Raw genomic sequence first — 16,585 nt, 5'->3', positions numbered from 1 at the left:
TAAAATAGATATTTATCCAATAATCATCCAAATGTGTAATTTCAATCTGAGATAAGTATTTTTAGAGAAAGGACAACAGGGAAGATTTCCTAAGGAAGTGACATATGAACCAAGTTCATAAGTGGGAAGTGAACTCCCGGGAAAATGTCCAGGGTGTACAAAGACAGAAGGGATGCTTCAAGTGAATTGCTCTAAAATATGGCTTTTAAATCACATATTAATACATTAAAAATGACTTATAGAAAGCACATGCAGTGGGAGGTCAGAAATAATGCAGAGGTTCTAAGTCTAGGAGAACTTCCTCCTACTCCTCCACATCCTGCCCCCCCCCACCCATAAAAGGGACCACGGCAAGGCATCATGTTTTTATTAACTATATCTTTACAAGTAAGATCAAGTATAAATGATATCTTGTCATATTTATTGTTGCCTTGGGTTTCATAAAGAGGCGAGCTTCTATGACTGAGTGTTTAGAAGGGAGTTAGTTCAAAGTGAAACTGACAGACTTCTGTTTCTGGTCCAGTGCAGGAGACACTGGGAAGTCACCACTCCATCTTAACGACATATAAAAAGCTGAACAAACTGAAGAAAAAAAAAAAGAAAAACAAACAAACAAAGCCCCCAAAACCCAATAGCTCTTCTTAGATCCCTAAAAGAAGTGAGATCACAGGGCAAGCTGGGGCTCCAAACTGGAGAAACTGACAGGCAAATACAGTGAACCACTTACTGGGGCAGCAACCTCCATGGGAACCAGTAAAGGATGCAGAAATCTGAACGGTGGTTGATGAATGGCTGGATGCTCTGTGTGGATGACTCTGGGGATTAAAAACTCCACCAGGGATCCAGTCACTGGGGGTGGGGGAAGGTGTGCTTTTGTGAGTTTTACTTCCTGGATGGCTACCAAGTTCTAACTGACTGGGGGGAGAGAAATACTGACTCCAGCCCACTTTTGACGCCCAGCCCAACATAAAAAGAGTGGGACTAAGAAGCAGGTATAAAGTTTACAGTCCACAGGCATAGGCTCCCTAAAAGATGGCGACCTACTCATAAGATTATAAAAGACTTCCCCTCCCCCAACACCTACCACCACATTGCTAAGTCCTCTTTATAGCAGTTCCTTTTATTCAGTATATCATGCCCAGTTATCATAATGTTACAGGATGTAACTATAAGGCAAAATATATATGGGGAAAGAGAGAGAGAGCACGCATTAAAACCAGACTCAGACATGGCAGGGATGTTGGAATTACCAGACATGGAATTTAAAACAACTGTGATTGATATGATAAGGGCTCTAATGGATAAAAAAGACAGCATACAAGAACAGATGTTCAAGGTAAGCAGAAAGGAGGAAATTCTAAGAACCGAAAAGAAATGATAGAGATCTGAAACACTGTAACAGAAAAGAGTATCTCTGATGGACTCATTAGTAACCTGCACACAGCAGAGGAAAAATATCTGAGCTAGAGAGTATATCAAAGAAACCTCCCAAACTGAAAAGCATAGAGAAGGAAGACTGGGGGGAAAAAAAACAAAAACAAAAACAGAACAGAATACCCAAGGACTGTGGGATGACTACAAAAGGTGTAATGTATGCATAATTGGAATACCACAACGAGAAAAAAGAAAGGAACAGAAGAAATGTTCAAATAATAATGACTATTTTCTTGAAATTAATGTCAGGTACCAAACCAAAGATCCAGGAAGCTCAGAGAACACTAAAAAGGGTAAGTGGCAAAATAATTACACCTATGAATATCATTTTCACACTACAGAAAGAAAAAAAAGAAAAAGAAAGAAAATAGGGGAAAAATTCTGGAAGCAGCCAGAGGGGGAAAATACCTTAATTATAGAAGCAAAAAGATACCACTATATCCAAGTTTTCTCTGGAAATCATGCAAAGAAGAAAAGAATGAAGTAAAATATTTGAAATCTTAAGAAGAAAAAAACCTGATTTTTTTTTTAACCCTGCAAAATTACCCTTCAAAAGTGGATAAAAAACAAAGGCCTTCTCAGGCAAACAAAAATTGAGGAAATTTATTGACATTAGTACTACCTTCAAAATATGTTAAAAAGAAGTTCTTCAGAGAGGAGGAAATGGTGTAAGTCAGAAACTTGGATCCACATAAAGAAATGAAGTGGTGGAGAAGGAATAAGTGAAAGTAAAACAGAAAAATCTTACTTTTCTTATCCTATATTGATTTAATACGTAAAACAAAACAATAGCAACACTGTATTTGACTATGTAGATATATAACTTATACTTCGTATGTACATTTTATTTACACATAGTGTGTTTCTGGGTGTGTGTGTGTATCATATGAATATATGGCAGCATTGATACAAGGAATAGAAAGGAAGAATTAGGATTATTTTATTATTTATAAGGTCACAGGCATGTGAAGTGCTACAGTGTTATTTGACAGTGGGTTGGATTAGGTATAAAAGTATATTGCAAACCCTGAAGTAGCCACTTAATAAAAGTTAAAAAGAAGTATATTCTAAGTAAGGAGAAAAAAATGGAATCATAAAAATGTTCAATTAAAAATACAAAGGCAGAAAAAGAAAGACAAAAATAAGAATAAAGAACAAAGGCAACAATGAAAGGTACTAACAAATATAGTAGAACTTAATCTAATTATATCAGTAATGACTTTGAGCTTCAATGGTATATATACAACAGTTAAAATACAGATATTGTCAGACGGGATCAAAAAACAAGACCTAACTATATGTTGTTTATAGGACACACACTTTAAATATAAAGATGCACATAGAATAAAAAGTGAATGGAGAAAGATACCATATTAACAGTAATCAAAAGAAAGTAGGAGTATTACTAACTTTAGACATAGAAGACTCCAGCCTAAGCAAAGTTATCAGAAATAAAGAAGGGGATTACATAATGATAAGGGAGCAAGTTCTCCAAGAAGACATAATGATCCTTAACACGTATGTGCCGAATAACAGAGTGCCAAAATATATGAGGCAAAAGCTAATAGAAATGCAAGAGAAGGGGCGCCTGGGTGGCTCAGTGGATTAAGCCGCTGCCTTCGGCTCAGGTCATGATCCCAGGTCCTGGGTTCAAGCCCCACATCGGGCTTTCTGCTCAGCAGGGAGCCTGCTTCCTCCTCTCTCTCTGCCTGCCTCTCTGCCTACTTGTGATTTCTCTCTGTCAAATAAATAAATAAAATCTTTAAAAAAAAAGAAATGCAAGAGAAATAGATTAATCCACTATTAATTACAGTTGGGGACTTCAACACCTTTCTACCAGAAATGAATAGATCCAGCAGGCGAAAGTCAATGAGGACATACTTGAACTCAACATCATCAATCAACTGGCTATAACTGAAATCCATAGACTGCTTCATCTAAGAAGAGCTGAATGCACAATCTTCTCAAGCCCGTATGGAATATTGACCAAGATAGGCCATAATGTGGGCCATGAAACACACTCTAACAAAATTTTTTTTAAGATTTTTGTTTTTTTATTTATTTACTTGACAGAGATCACAAGTAGACTGAGAGGCAGGCAGAGAGAGAGAGAGGAGGAAGCAGGCTCCCCACTGAGCAGAGAGCCCAATGCAGGGCTTGATGCAGGGCTCCATCCCAGGACCCTGGGACCATGACCCGAGCTGAAGGCAGAGGCTTTAACCCACTGAGCCACCCAGGCACCCGAAAGGCAGTTTTTAAATTTCATCTCGTATTTTAGGTAATTGACATGATCTTGGGATTTTCTTTCCTTTTTTTTTTCTAAGATTTTATTTATTTATTTGACAGAGAGAGATCACAAGTAGGCAGAGAGGCAGACAGAGAGAGAGAGAGAGAAGCAGGCTCCCAATGCAGGGCTCGATCCCAGGACCCTGAGATCACGCCCTGAGCCACCCAGGCACCCCATCTTGGGATTTTCTTTTGCTCAACTATGTTCAGTTTTTCTGCATTATTAGAAACAACTGATTACTAGAAGCCTGTCGGTTCAACTTAAGGCAAACTTTTAAATCCATCAAGTATCTCTGCTAACATAAGCTTATGTCTGCAAAGTTTCTATTCTGGTACCTGGAGGGTGACTCTCACTAAAGAAAACCCCCACACTCTAACAAATTTAAAAGACTAGAAGTCATACAATGTTTGGTCCCAGACCACAGTGGAATGAAACTAGAAATCAACAACAGAGAGATAGCTGGAAAATCCCAAAGTATTAGCAGATTAAATGACATACTTCTAAACAACACATGGCTCAAAGAAGAAAACCCAAGAGAAATTAAACAATATTTTAAATTAAGTGAAAATGAAAACACAACTTAACAGAATTTGTGGAAGGTAGTGAAAGTGCCCAGAGGGAAATTTTTATAATCAAATACATAAGTTAGAAAAGAAGAAAGATATAAAATAAATAAACTAGGCTTCTGCCTTAGGAAAGTAGAAAAAGAGGAGCAAATTAAATCCAAAGTAAGCAGAAGAAAAGAAATAATAATTAGATCAGAAATCAATGTAATTGAAAATAGAAAATCAATAGAGAAAATCAACAAAGCTATGAGCTAGTTCACTGAAGAGATCAATAGAATCAATAAGCCTCTAGCCCAGCTAAATAAGACAAAAATAGAGAGGACACAAATTACTAATAATATAAATGAATGAAGGGGTGTTATGAGAGATCCTATAGACATTAAAGGGATAATAAAGGACTATAACTGTATGCCCACAAATCTGATAATGTAGTTGAAATGGACCAATTTCTTAAAGACACAATCTTCCAAAACTAACACAAGAAGAAACGGGTAATTGGAATAGACCCGGATCTATTAAGTAAATTAAACTGAGAATTAATAACCTTCCAAAACAAAAAAACACAAGGACCAGATGAGTTCACTTGTGAGTTCTACTGAAGATTTAAGAAAGAAATTATATAAATTATCTATATTCTCTTCCAGAAGATGCAAGCAGAGGGAATATGCCCTAACTCATTCTATGATGCTATATGCCAGCTATACCCTACTATCAAAATGAGACAAAGACAATACAAAGAAAAAGAACTATGAGTGAATACTTCTCATAAGCATAGATGTAAAAATCTTCAAAATATTTGCAAATTGAATCCAACAATGTATAAAAAGTATTGTATATCACAACCAAATGTGATTTAGGTATACAAGGCTCAGTCAGCATCTGAAAATCAATTAATGTAATCTATTACATTGAAAAGCTACAGAAGAAAAAAAATCACATGATCATACCAATAGATGCAGAAAAAGAATTCAACAATATTTTATACTTATTCATTACAAAAACTCTCAATAAACTAGGAATAGAGAACTTCTTCAAGTTTATAAAGAATATCTACAAAAAACCCTACAGCCGACATTATACTTAATGGTAAGAAATTTGAAGCTTTCCCATCAAGATTAGGAACAAGACAACAATGTCCCTTCTCACCACTGCTTTTTAAAATCATAACAGAAGGGGCACCTGGATGGCTTAGTGGGTTAAGCCTCTGCCTTTGGCTCAGGTCATGCATGGTCTCAGGGTCCTGGGATCGAGCCCCACATCCGGCTCTCTGCTCAGCAGGGAACCTGCTTCCCCCTTTCTCTCTGCCTACTTGTGATCTCTCTCTCTCTCTCTCTGTCAAATAACTAAATAAAATCTTTTAAAAAATAAAATCATAACAGAAGTCCTAGCTAATGCAATAAGACAAGGTAAGGAAATAAAAGGTATATAGACTGGGAATAGAAGAATAAAACTACCTTTGTTCACAGATGGTATGATCATCTAAGTATAAAATCCAAAAGAATCAACAAATGAACTCCTGAAACTAATAAGTAATTATAGCAAGGTTGCAGGACACTGCAATATAGGCCAATATACAAAAGTCAATTATTGTCTCATACCAGCAATAAATAAGTGAATTTGCAATTAAAAGCACAATACCATTTACATTACCATCCACCCCCCAAAATGAAATACTTAGGAATAAATCGAGAAAAATATGTACAAGTCTATATGAGCAAAATTTAAGAAACTCTGATGAAAGATATCAATGAACTCAGTAAGTGGAACAGTATTCCATGTTCATGGATAGAAAAACTCAATACTGTTAAGATGTCATTGCTCTATAGATTCAGTGCAATCCCAGTCCAGATCTTAGCAAGTTGTTTTGTGGTTATCAGCAAACTGATATAAAGAGTATATTGAGAGGCAAAAGATGCAAAATAGCCAATATAATATTGAAGGAGAACAAAGTTGGAGAACTGACACTACCCTACTGGAAGACCTACTATAAATCTACTCTAATCAAGGTAGTATGGTATTGGTGAAAGAATAAACAAATAAATCAATGGAACAGAATTGAGAACCCAGAAATACACCCATATAAATATGGTCAACTGATCTTTGACATAGGTGTCAAGGTAATACAATGGAGCAAAAATAGTATCTACAGCAGATGGTGCTGGAAAAACTAAACGTTGACATGCAAAAAAAAAAACAAGCAAAAAAATACCCACAACCCTAGATACAGACCTTACACACCTCACAAAAATTAGCTCAGATCACAGACTTACATGTAAAACACAAATCTATAAAACTTCTGTAAGATAGCATAGAAGAAAGCCTATAGATAACCTGGGGTAGGATAATGACTTTTTAGATAAAACATGAAAGAAAGGCATGATCCATGAAAGGAAGAATTGATAAGCTAGGACACATTAAAATTAAAAACTTCTCCTCTGTGAAAAACAATGTCAAGAGAATGAGAAGATAAGCCACAAACTGGAAAAAATACTTGCAAAACATACATCTCATAAAGGATGTTATGCAAAATATAAAAAGAACCCTTAAAATGTAATAATAAGAAAACAACCTCATTAAAAAAATGAGCCAAAGCCCTTCACAGACACCTCACCAGAGAAGATATACAGAGGGCAAATGAACATATGTAAAGATGCTCCTCAGGAAAATGCAAATTAAAACAAGATATCATTACACACCTATTAGGAAGACCCAAGTTCAGATCATTGATAACATCAAATGCTAGTTATTTTGAAACTACAGGAGCTTTTCACTCACTTCTTGTGGGAATGCAGGAAGGGCGAAGGTGGCCGAGTCTGTTTATTCCCACACACTTGCAGGCTGCCCAGTTCTTACTGCCCTACTCACCTGATCACCTGGTTCCAGGCAATGCTTTCACATGGGACACTTCAATGGCTTTTGCCCTCAAGTTTCTTTTTCATGACAGCTCATTCTACTCATTGTTAATAACTGAAGTAAAAATATCACTTTGAAATAGAAAACAGAATCTCTTTTTCCATTATTTTCCTCATAAAGTACCAATTATTCAGCATGCTATTCAAGGCCCTTTATTACCTGCCCCAAATCTACCTTTCATTGAATCTCTCCATTTATGGTCCCTTCTATTTGAACCACATCACTTCCAAAATCGCCTTTTCTTGTGCTGAGTCTTTCTCATGCTATATTCCTCTCCTGGAATGCTGTCTTCTTATTAAAATCATACTTGGATCTTAAGACCTTGCTTAACCATTATTTCCCCCATGAAGCTTCCTTTGAACACCTTAAAAAAGAGAAGAAACTTCTCTTTTTAACTCATTTATTATTATTAATTTTTGCTGTCTTATACTACAGTTAATTGTTGGATGCCTTATTATCTTCATGTTTGCCCTGTTTTTTAAAGGCATGCATTATGTCAAAATAGTGTCAATGTACTCACTTATAACTAATATTTTGCTACTCAGTGCTGTTCAGAATGCTGATGGCTTTATATGTATTATCTAATTTAACATCTAGAACCCCCCTTTAAAGGAGGAACTATTTTTAGGTGTTACTATATCCATTTTACCAATGAGGACTGAAGCTTTTGGAGGTTACATAACTCATCAAGCATACACAGTAAGTCAGGGTTATAGGTAGAATTTGAACACTTGCCCATGAAGGCAGGGTCATTGTTTAATTTAGTGTTATATCCCCCAAACCTAGAAGAGGGCCAGGCACGTGAAAGACACTTAATGAGTATTTGTTGAATAAAATGATAAATTGTATTTCCAAAGTAAAATCTCTTGCATATCGTATAACTATTTTAATAAATATTAAATATTAAAAATATTTAATAAATATTAGTAAATATTTTAATATAATCATCCTTAAAGATGAAGGAAAAAATGGTGGCTGTTCTCAACATTAGCTGAATAATATTAAGATTGTCCAAATACCTGTTGTTAACAACTAAAATGAAAAATGTCGACTTACAAAATATAGGCTGAACAATGAAAATGTAATTGTTGATTTCAAGCAATACTGAAGATGGTTTGCCACATAACTATAATATATGGCAAAGTGGCAATCTATAGAAGTACATTATAAGTCTTGACACCATAGCTGCCATGATAAAACCTACTGTCTTAGATTTTGATTTCTAAATATTGTTCTTCAAGAAACTGTAGGTCTTTGAAGAATGGTCAATTCCAGGGCTGGAGAGGGAAATTACAAAATAAGCTTGGAGCATAATGTGTTGATATAAAGCAAGGAAATTGCTCATAAAAGGATGGGAAATACTAAAAACAGCAATAAGAATGAACTGGAAAGGGTTCCCAATGGCAAAATATAGAGCACATTAGGCAACATATATAAACAAATATAGTAATGGATTATAGTCCTTAAAATAAATATCCATGAGTTCACACAGATATAAAAAACTGAATAAATGAATAGGTAGAAGAAACATCCTTTTTAAAATTTTTTTAACTTTTTATTTTAATTCTAGTATATTTAATATACAGTGTTATATTAGTTTCAGGTGTACAATATAGTGATTCAACAATTCTATTCATTAGTCAGTACTCATCATGATAACAGTACTCTTAATCTCCTTCACCTATTTCACCCATCCCTCCATTCACCTCCTCTCTGGTAACCATTACTTTGTTCTTTATAGTTAAGAGTCTGTTTCTTTTTCTCATTGCTCATTTGTTTGGTTTCTTAAATTCCACATGTGAGTGAAATCATATGGTATTTGCCTTTCTTCCACTTAGCGTTATACTCTCTAGATCCATCCATGTATTTGAAAATAACAAGATTTCATTCCTTTTTAGGGCTAGGTAATAATCTATTGTATGTACATACCACTTCTTATTTATCCACTCATCTATTAATGGGCACTAAGCTGCTTTTATAATTTGGCTATTGTAAAAATGCCGCAGTAAACATAAGGGTGCATATATCTTTTTGAATTAGTGTTTTCATATTCTTTGGGTAAAGATCTGGTAGTGAAATTATGGGATCGTATGTTAGTTCTAATTTTAATTTTTAGAGGAAGCTTCCCCAGTGGCTGTATCAGTTTGCATTTCCACCAACAATGCATGAGGGTTTCTCTTTGTCCACATCCTCACCAACATTTGTTGTTTCTTATGTTTTGATTTTAGATGTTCTGATAGGTATTAGATGATATCTCATTGTATTTTTTTTTAACTTTAAAAATTTTTTTATAAACATATAATGTATTATTAGCCCCAGAGGTACAGGTCTGTGAATCACCAGGTTTGCACACTTCACAGCACTCACCATAGCACATACCCTCCCCCAATGTCCATAACCCCACCACCCTCTCCCGACCCACCTCCCCCCAGCAACCCTCAGTTTGTTTTGTGAGATTAAGAGTCTCTTATGGTTTGTCTCCCTCCCAATCCCATCTTGTTTCATTTATTCTTTTCCTACCCCTCAAACCCCCCACGTTGCCTCTCTACTTCCTCATATCAGGGAGATCATATGATAGTTGTTTCTCTGGTTGACTTATTTCGCTAAGCATAATACCCTTTAGTTCCATCCACATAATTGCAAATGGCAAGATTTCATTTCTTTTGATGGCTGCATAGTATTCCATTGTATATATATAACCACTTCTTCTTTATCCATTCATCTGTTAATGACATCTAGGTTCTTTCCATAGTTTGGCTATTGTGGACGTTGCTGCTATAAACATTCGGGTGCACGTGCCCCTTCGGATCACTACGTTTGTATCTTTAGGGTAAATACCCAGTAGTGTAATTGCTGGGTTGTAAGGTAGCTCTATTTTCAACATTTTGAGGAACCTCCATGCTGTTTTCCAGAGTGGTTGCACCAGCTTGCATTCCCACCAACAGTGTAGGAGGGTTCCCCTTTCTCCGCATCCTCGCCAGCATCTGTCATTTCCTGACTTGTTAATTTTAGCCATTCTGACTGGTGTGAGGTGGTATCTCACTGTGGTTTTGATTTGTATTTCCCTGATGCCCAGTGATGTGGAGCACTTTTTCATGGTTCTGTTGGCCATCTGGATGTCTTCTCTGCGGAAATGTCTATTCATGTCCTCTGTCCATTTCTTGATTGGATTATTTGTTCTTTGGGCATTGAGTTTGCTAAGCTCTTTATAGATTTTGCATACTAGACCTTTATCTGATATGTCATTTGCAAATATCTTCTCCCATTCTGTCAGTTGTCTTTTGGTTTTGTTAACTGTTTCCTTTGCTGTGCAAAAGATTTTGATCTTGATGAAATCCCAATAGTTCACTTTTGCCCTTGCTTCCCTTGCCTTTGGCGATGTTCCTAGGATGAAATCGCTGCGGCTGAGGTCGAAGAGGTTGCTGCCTGTGTTCTTCTCAAGGATTTTGATGGATTCCTTTCTCACATTGAGGTTCTTCATCCATTTTTGAGTCTATTTTTGTGTGTGGTGTAAGGAAATTGTCCAATTTCATTTTTCTACAATGTGGCTGTGCAATTTTCCCAAACACCATTTGTTGAAGAGGCTGTCTTTTTTCCACTGGACATTTTTTCCTGCTTTGTCCAAGATTAGTTGACCATAGAGTTGAGGGTCTATTTCTGGGCTCTCTATTCTGTTCCATTGATCCATGTATCTCTTTTTGTGCCAGTACCATATTGTCTTGATGATGATAGCTTTGTAATAGAGCTTGAAGCCCAGAATTGTGATGCCACCAACTCTGGCTTTCTTTTTCAATATTCCTTTGGCTATTCAAGGTCTTTTCTGGTTCCATATAAATTTTAGGATTATTTGTTCCATTTCTTTGAAAAAAATGTATTGGATTTTGATAGGGATTGCATTAAATGTGTAGATTGCTTTAGGTAACATAGACATTTTCACAATATTTGTTCTTCCAGTCCATGAGCATGGAACATTTTTCCATTTCTTTGTGTCTTCCTCAATTTCTTTCATGAGTACTTTATAGTTTTCTGAGTACAGATTCTTTGCTTCTTTAGTTAGGTTTATTCCTAGGTATCTTATGGTTTTGGATGCAATTGTAAATGGGATTGACTCCTTAATTTCTCTTTCTTCTGTCTTGTTGTTGGTGTAAAGAAATGCAACTGATTTCTGTGCTTTGATTTTATATCCTCATTGTAGTTTTGATTTGCATTTCCCTGATGACAAGTGATGTTGAGCATCTCTTCATGTGTCTGTTGGCCATATGTATGGCCTCTTTGGAGAAGTTTCTGGTCATGTCTTCTGACCATTTCTAACTAGATTATTTATGTTTTGGTGTTGAGTTGTAGAAGTTCTGTATATATTTTGGATATTAATGCTTTATCATATATATAATTTGCAAATATCTTCTCCCACTCAGTATATTGTCTTTCAGTTTTGTGTTTTCCTTTGCCATGCAGAAGCCTTTTATTTTGATGTAGACCCAATAATTTATTTTTGCTTTTGTTTCCCTTGCCTCAGGAGACATATCTAGAAAATTTTTGCTATAGCTGATGTCAGAGAAATGACTGCCTGTGCTCTCTTCTAGGATTTTTATGGTTTCATACCTCACGTTAAGGTCCTTGATCCATTTTAAGTTTATTTTTGTGTGTTATGTAAGAAATCACTCCAGGTGGGTGCCGGTGGCTCAGTCAGTTAAGCATCTGCCTTCAGCTCAGGTCATGATCCCAACGTTCGGGGATTGAGTCCCATGTTTGGCTCCCTGCTCAGTAGGAAGTCTGCTTCTCCTTCTGCCCCTCCTCCCCACTTATTTTTTCTCTCTCTCTCAAGTACATAAAAATCTTAAAAAAAAAAGGGGGGGCTCCAGTTTCATTCTTTTGCATGTAAGTGTTCAGTTTTCTCAACACCATTTGTTGAAAAGACTTTTCTTTTCCCCATTGGATATTCTTGCCTCCTTTGTTGAAGATTAATTGATTGTATAATCATGGGTTTATTTCTGGGCTCTCTATTCTGTTCCATTGGCCTATGTGTCTATTTTTGTCCCAGTACCAATACTGTTCAGATTTTACAGCTTTGTAGTCTAACTTGATATCTGGGATTGTGATACCTCTAGTCGTCTTCTTCTTTTTCAAGATTGTTTTTGCTATTTGGGGTCTTTTGTGGTTCCATACGAATTTTAAAATTGTTTGTATGGGATCACAAAATTTTAAGATAATTTGTTCTAGTTCTGTGAGAAATGCGGTTGGTATTTTGATAGGGATTGCATTTAATCTGTAGATTGCTTTTGGTAGTAGGGACATTTTAACAATATTTGTTCTTCCAATCTATGAGCATAGAATGTCTTCCCATTTCTTTGTGTCATCTTCAATTTCTTTCATCAATGTTTTATAGTTTTCAGAGTACAGGCTTTTCACCTTCTTGGTTAAGTTCATTCCTAGGTATTTTATTATTTTGATGGAACTATAAAAAAGGATTGTTTTCTTAATTTCTCTTTCTGCTGCTTCATTATTATTATATAGAAATGCAACAGATTTCTGCACGTTGATTTTGTATCCTGAAATCTTACTGAATTCATTTGTCAGTTTTAGTAGTGTTTTGGTGGAGTCTTTAGGGTTTCTGTATATAATATCATGTCATCTGCAAATAGTGACAGTGTTACTTATTTCTTACCAATCTGGATGTCTTTTATTTCTTTTTGTTGTCTGATTGCTGTGGCTAAGACTTCCAGTCCTGTGTTGAATAAAAGTTGTGAGAATGGACATCCTTATCTTGTTCTTGAGCTTAGGAGCAAGGCTCTGTTTTTCACCATTGAGTATAATGTTAACTGTGGGTTTTCATGTATGGCCTTTATTATGTTGAGGTACATTCTCTCTAAAACTACTTGATTTAGGGTTTTCATCATGAATGGATATTGTACTTTATCAAATCCTCTTCTTGCATTTATTAGAATGATCAGATGTTTTTTATCCTTTCTCTTATTGATGTGATATATCACTTTAATCAAATTGGGAATATTAAACCACCCTTGTATAAGTAAATCTCACTTGATCATGGTGAATGATTTTTTTTAATGTATTATTGGATTCAATTTGCTAATATTTTGTTGGGGATTTTTGCATCTATGTTCTTCAGAGATATTGACCTACAGTTCTCTTTTTTTTGGTAGTGTCTTTATCTGGAAGGCAGTAAGTCTAGATCTTGGATTAGAGGAAAAGGGGAGCATGGAGTTCAAAAAGACCCTTGGAGAAGCTTTCCGTTCATCTACATTACATTCAGGAGAGGGAAGTCAGAATCAGAGAAGCTGAGTTACTAATGGAACATTATCTTGGGAGAGGTGGCTCTAGAACTCATGGATTTTATCTGTCCATTCACTTTCACTTCTATTTTATGACCTGGATTCAAGTCCAGGAACTCTGTCAGTTGACTTAGTTAATTCCACTTAATCTAATTCATAAGATATTTTATAACAAAGGTTATATACTAATTACTAATGTGTTTATAATGAAATTATGAAAATCTTGCTTAGTAAAGAACATAATGTTTTACTTTTCAGGAAAACTTGAGTAGCAATTTGAGGAGTAGAAATAAACTTTGACTACAAGATTTGAATTTAGTTCAACTAAACTTCAAATCAATTTCAAGAAGCTCAAGGTTTGATTATGCATTATTCCCTTGGTTAAAGCCACCCTTTTATTTCTTCTTATATGTAGATGCTTTCTTTCTCGATTGTTTGCTCACACACACACACACACACACACACACACACACACAGTACTCGTTAAAACAGAGTCTTTTTTTTTTTTTTTTCATTTGGTATAATTGTCTGAGATGGCTTTATGGTATAATCATCAGACATTATGGGCCTGAACAAGACAATGATAGTCTTGGCATTCAGCCCATATCTTCCCCCAGTTTTTATTGCCTGCAAGATTTCTGTGCCTCAACAAAACCTGTACTTCTCCTCCTCCACCCTCCAATGTCTGGGCTATGCATCTAGCAGATGGTCTTGTTATACAATCATGTTTAACAAGATTACGCTAGATCATTGAATTGTAGGGATTTCTGGCTATCACAGCTGCTTCTTCTCTGAAATGCTTTCACTCAATTAATGTATACAAGATACTCCTCTGGCCAACCCTCATTTTCTAATCAGCACCAACACAGAAACCTGAATACATCCATATTTTAAATAGGAAAAATAATTTTGGTGCCAGAAATGAATATACTAATGACTCCTATTTTTGTATGTGTACCAATGACAATATGCATGGTAAGAAATTGAAATAAATAATGAGTGGGTAACTAGATATTAGGAAAATTATACCAAATATTATTTCTATGGTAGACTATATTTCTAAAACAAAATCTCCCCATATCTGTCCATTCTACTATACTTTTCTCAAGCGCTCAGGATCAAAATTCCGGAGTCCTCCTTAACATCTCTTCCTTACTCACCCCACCTCCTTTACATTCTATCACAGCAAGTCATTAGCAAGTCTTGACTATTGTTCATTTACATTATTTCCTTAGGTTTTTTTTTCCTTTCAGTTGCCATCGTTATCACCTAGTTCAGGTCCAATAAATGCCCTCAACTGCCTAAGAGCTTAAGAAGGAAGAACATTTTCCATTCTTGGCACCCAGTAAATCACAGTAGTGAGTAATGGGAGAAGTCCCTCATGCCTCATCTCCCACTTTGGGGTGGGAGGTCAGATGGGTGAACGATGGAACTACATCATAGCAGGGCTGTAATCTCCTGATATTAGAAGCTTCTAGGGAGGGTCCAGCAACAGGAATTTTATGAGTGCATCTCAACCCAACAGAGTCTCAATATCAGTGTTCATGTGGGGTGGGAGAAGCCAATATGGTGTTGTAAATTAAGAATGGGGGCTATGGAAATTAAATAAACAAAAGAAAATAATGTCAGCTAGGGTGCATAAGAAAAGAATACCTCCAAAGTAGTCTTGTTTTAAAACTTCATTGGAGAGCTGCCATTTTTCATATTATATGAACAATGCCATTTTGTCTTTATATCAACTTATTATATCTAATTTCACAGATAAGGAGATTGAAGAGAAATTAGGAAACTGTCTTATGCTTATATAGCTAGGCAACAGTGGAGTCTAGTTTGAAACCCATTTTGTCCATCTCCAGAATCCAAGAAGGCAGCTTTTCAACACTTCATGTGGCCCAATATGTCTGTGAAGTAAAGTAGTTTTGATTCTGTTCATGTCAATCAAATGGATTTCCTTCTTTTGTTCAATGCCATTTCACAACATTTTGTAAAAATCTTTTCCTGACTTAGAAAGTGCAAACACACATAACCCAGTGAAGGAAGTATTGTTAGCCCCATAATATCAGGTATGGAGTAGAAGCTCAGAGAAATCAAGTAATTTGTCCATTGCCACATAGCCCATCAATGATGGATGAGAATCTTAACCTGGGCAGTCTGATTTCCCTTCCCCCATTCCCAGTCACACTGCTAACGTCAATAGGTTATTTTTACACTGGTTTGATATTTCCTAAAAAGAAGGAAGTGGAGTGTCATCTAATCTTACCCTATAAACTCTTTTGGGATACACATACATACACAAAAAATACACATGCATACACACACACATATATATACATGTAAGTGTGAGTGTATGTATGTGTGCAGGAGAAATATTAAAAAATAATATTCCAGTAGATATTAGCTATGTCTTCTATGCAGTAGATGGCACAGCAGTAATAATTACTATAATTGCAATAATGTTATCGCTTCTCGGCCTTTTGGCTAAGATCAAGTGTAATTGCAATAATGTTAGCAATATAATTGGTCCCATGCCTGCTTTTTGGTAGCATTCTTTTTCCCTAAGACAAGGAAACTAAGTGCTCTGTTCTGCTCAAATACAGAACATCTGTAACTTTCAGAAGAGATCAGGTGATAGAGTAAATGTAAATCAAACCACCTTTTACATGTCTGTGCTTTTGATTATTTCAGGTACTAGGTGACCTGATTTCTAGTCAGTCTGGGAGATGAAACAGCTATAATTCACAATAAATATACATCAAACATCACAATCAACCTTATTCTTTCTTCCTGCAGAAGGCAGCTGGATTGTATCAAAAACATGTAAAGAACACTTGCTGGTATCTAGCCCATGGGGCAACCCATGCACCCTGCCATTAACATAGGGAGGTCTCCTAGCAGTGTGCCCAGAAGTGGGTTGATGGCAGGTGGTGAAGACCAGGGAAAGCAAACCAGCTCAGCTTGCAGACACAGCTGCTAAGCCCTGGGTGCCTAAAATGGGGTAAAAGTGTTCACCTTAGGAATGGGAAAAATAACCCCATCAGAAACCATCACGTGGGTCAGCACAGTTTTTTAAGTGTGTTCCATTTAGTAGCAGTTCC

General features: G+C 36.0%; 1 protein-coding gene and 1 pseudogene across 1 annotated transcript in view; one reads left to right on the top strand and one right to left on the bottom strand.

Annotated features, from left to right (window-relative positions):
- ITGA8 (integrin subunit alpha 8) overlaps positions 1 to 16,585 on the bottom strand; it is a 172,918-nt gene that overhangs the window by 88,114 nt on the left and 68,219 nt on the right. The gene's annotated exons all lie outside the window — the stretch shown is intronic.
- On the top strand, positions 15,949 to 16,102 carry LOC125108163 (uncharacterized; annotated as a pseudogene).

The sequence above is a fragment of the Lutra lutra genome, chromosome 8, assembly GCF_902655055.1.
Source record: "Lutra lutra chromosome 8, mLutLut1.2, whole genome shotgun sequence".
NCBI classification, from domain to species: Eukaryota; Metazoa; Chordata; class Mammalia; order Carnivora; family Mustelidae; genus Lutra; species Lutra lutra.
The sequence above is the reverse complement of the archived record's forward strand: the minus strand, read 5'-3'. Positions and strand labels throughout refer to the sequence as shown.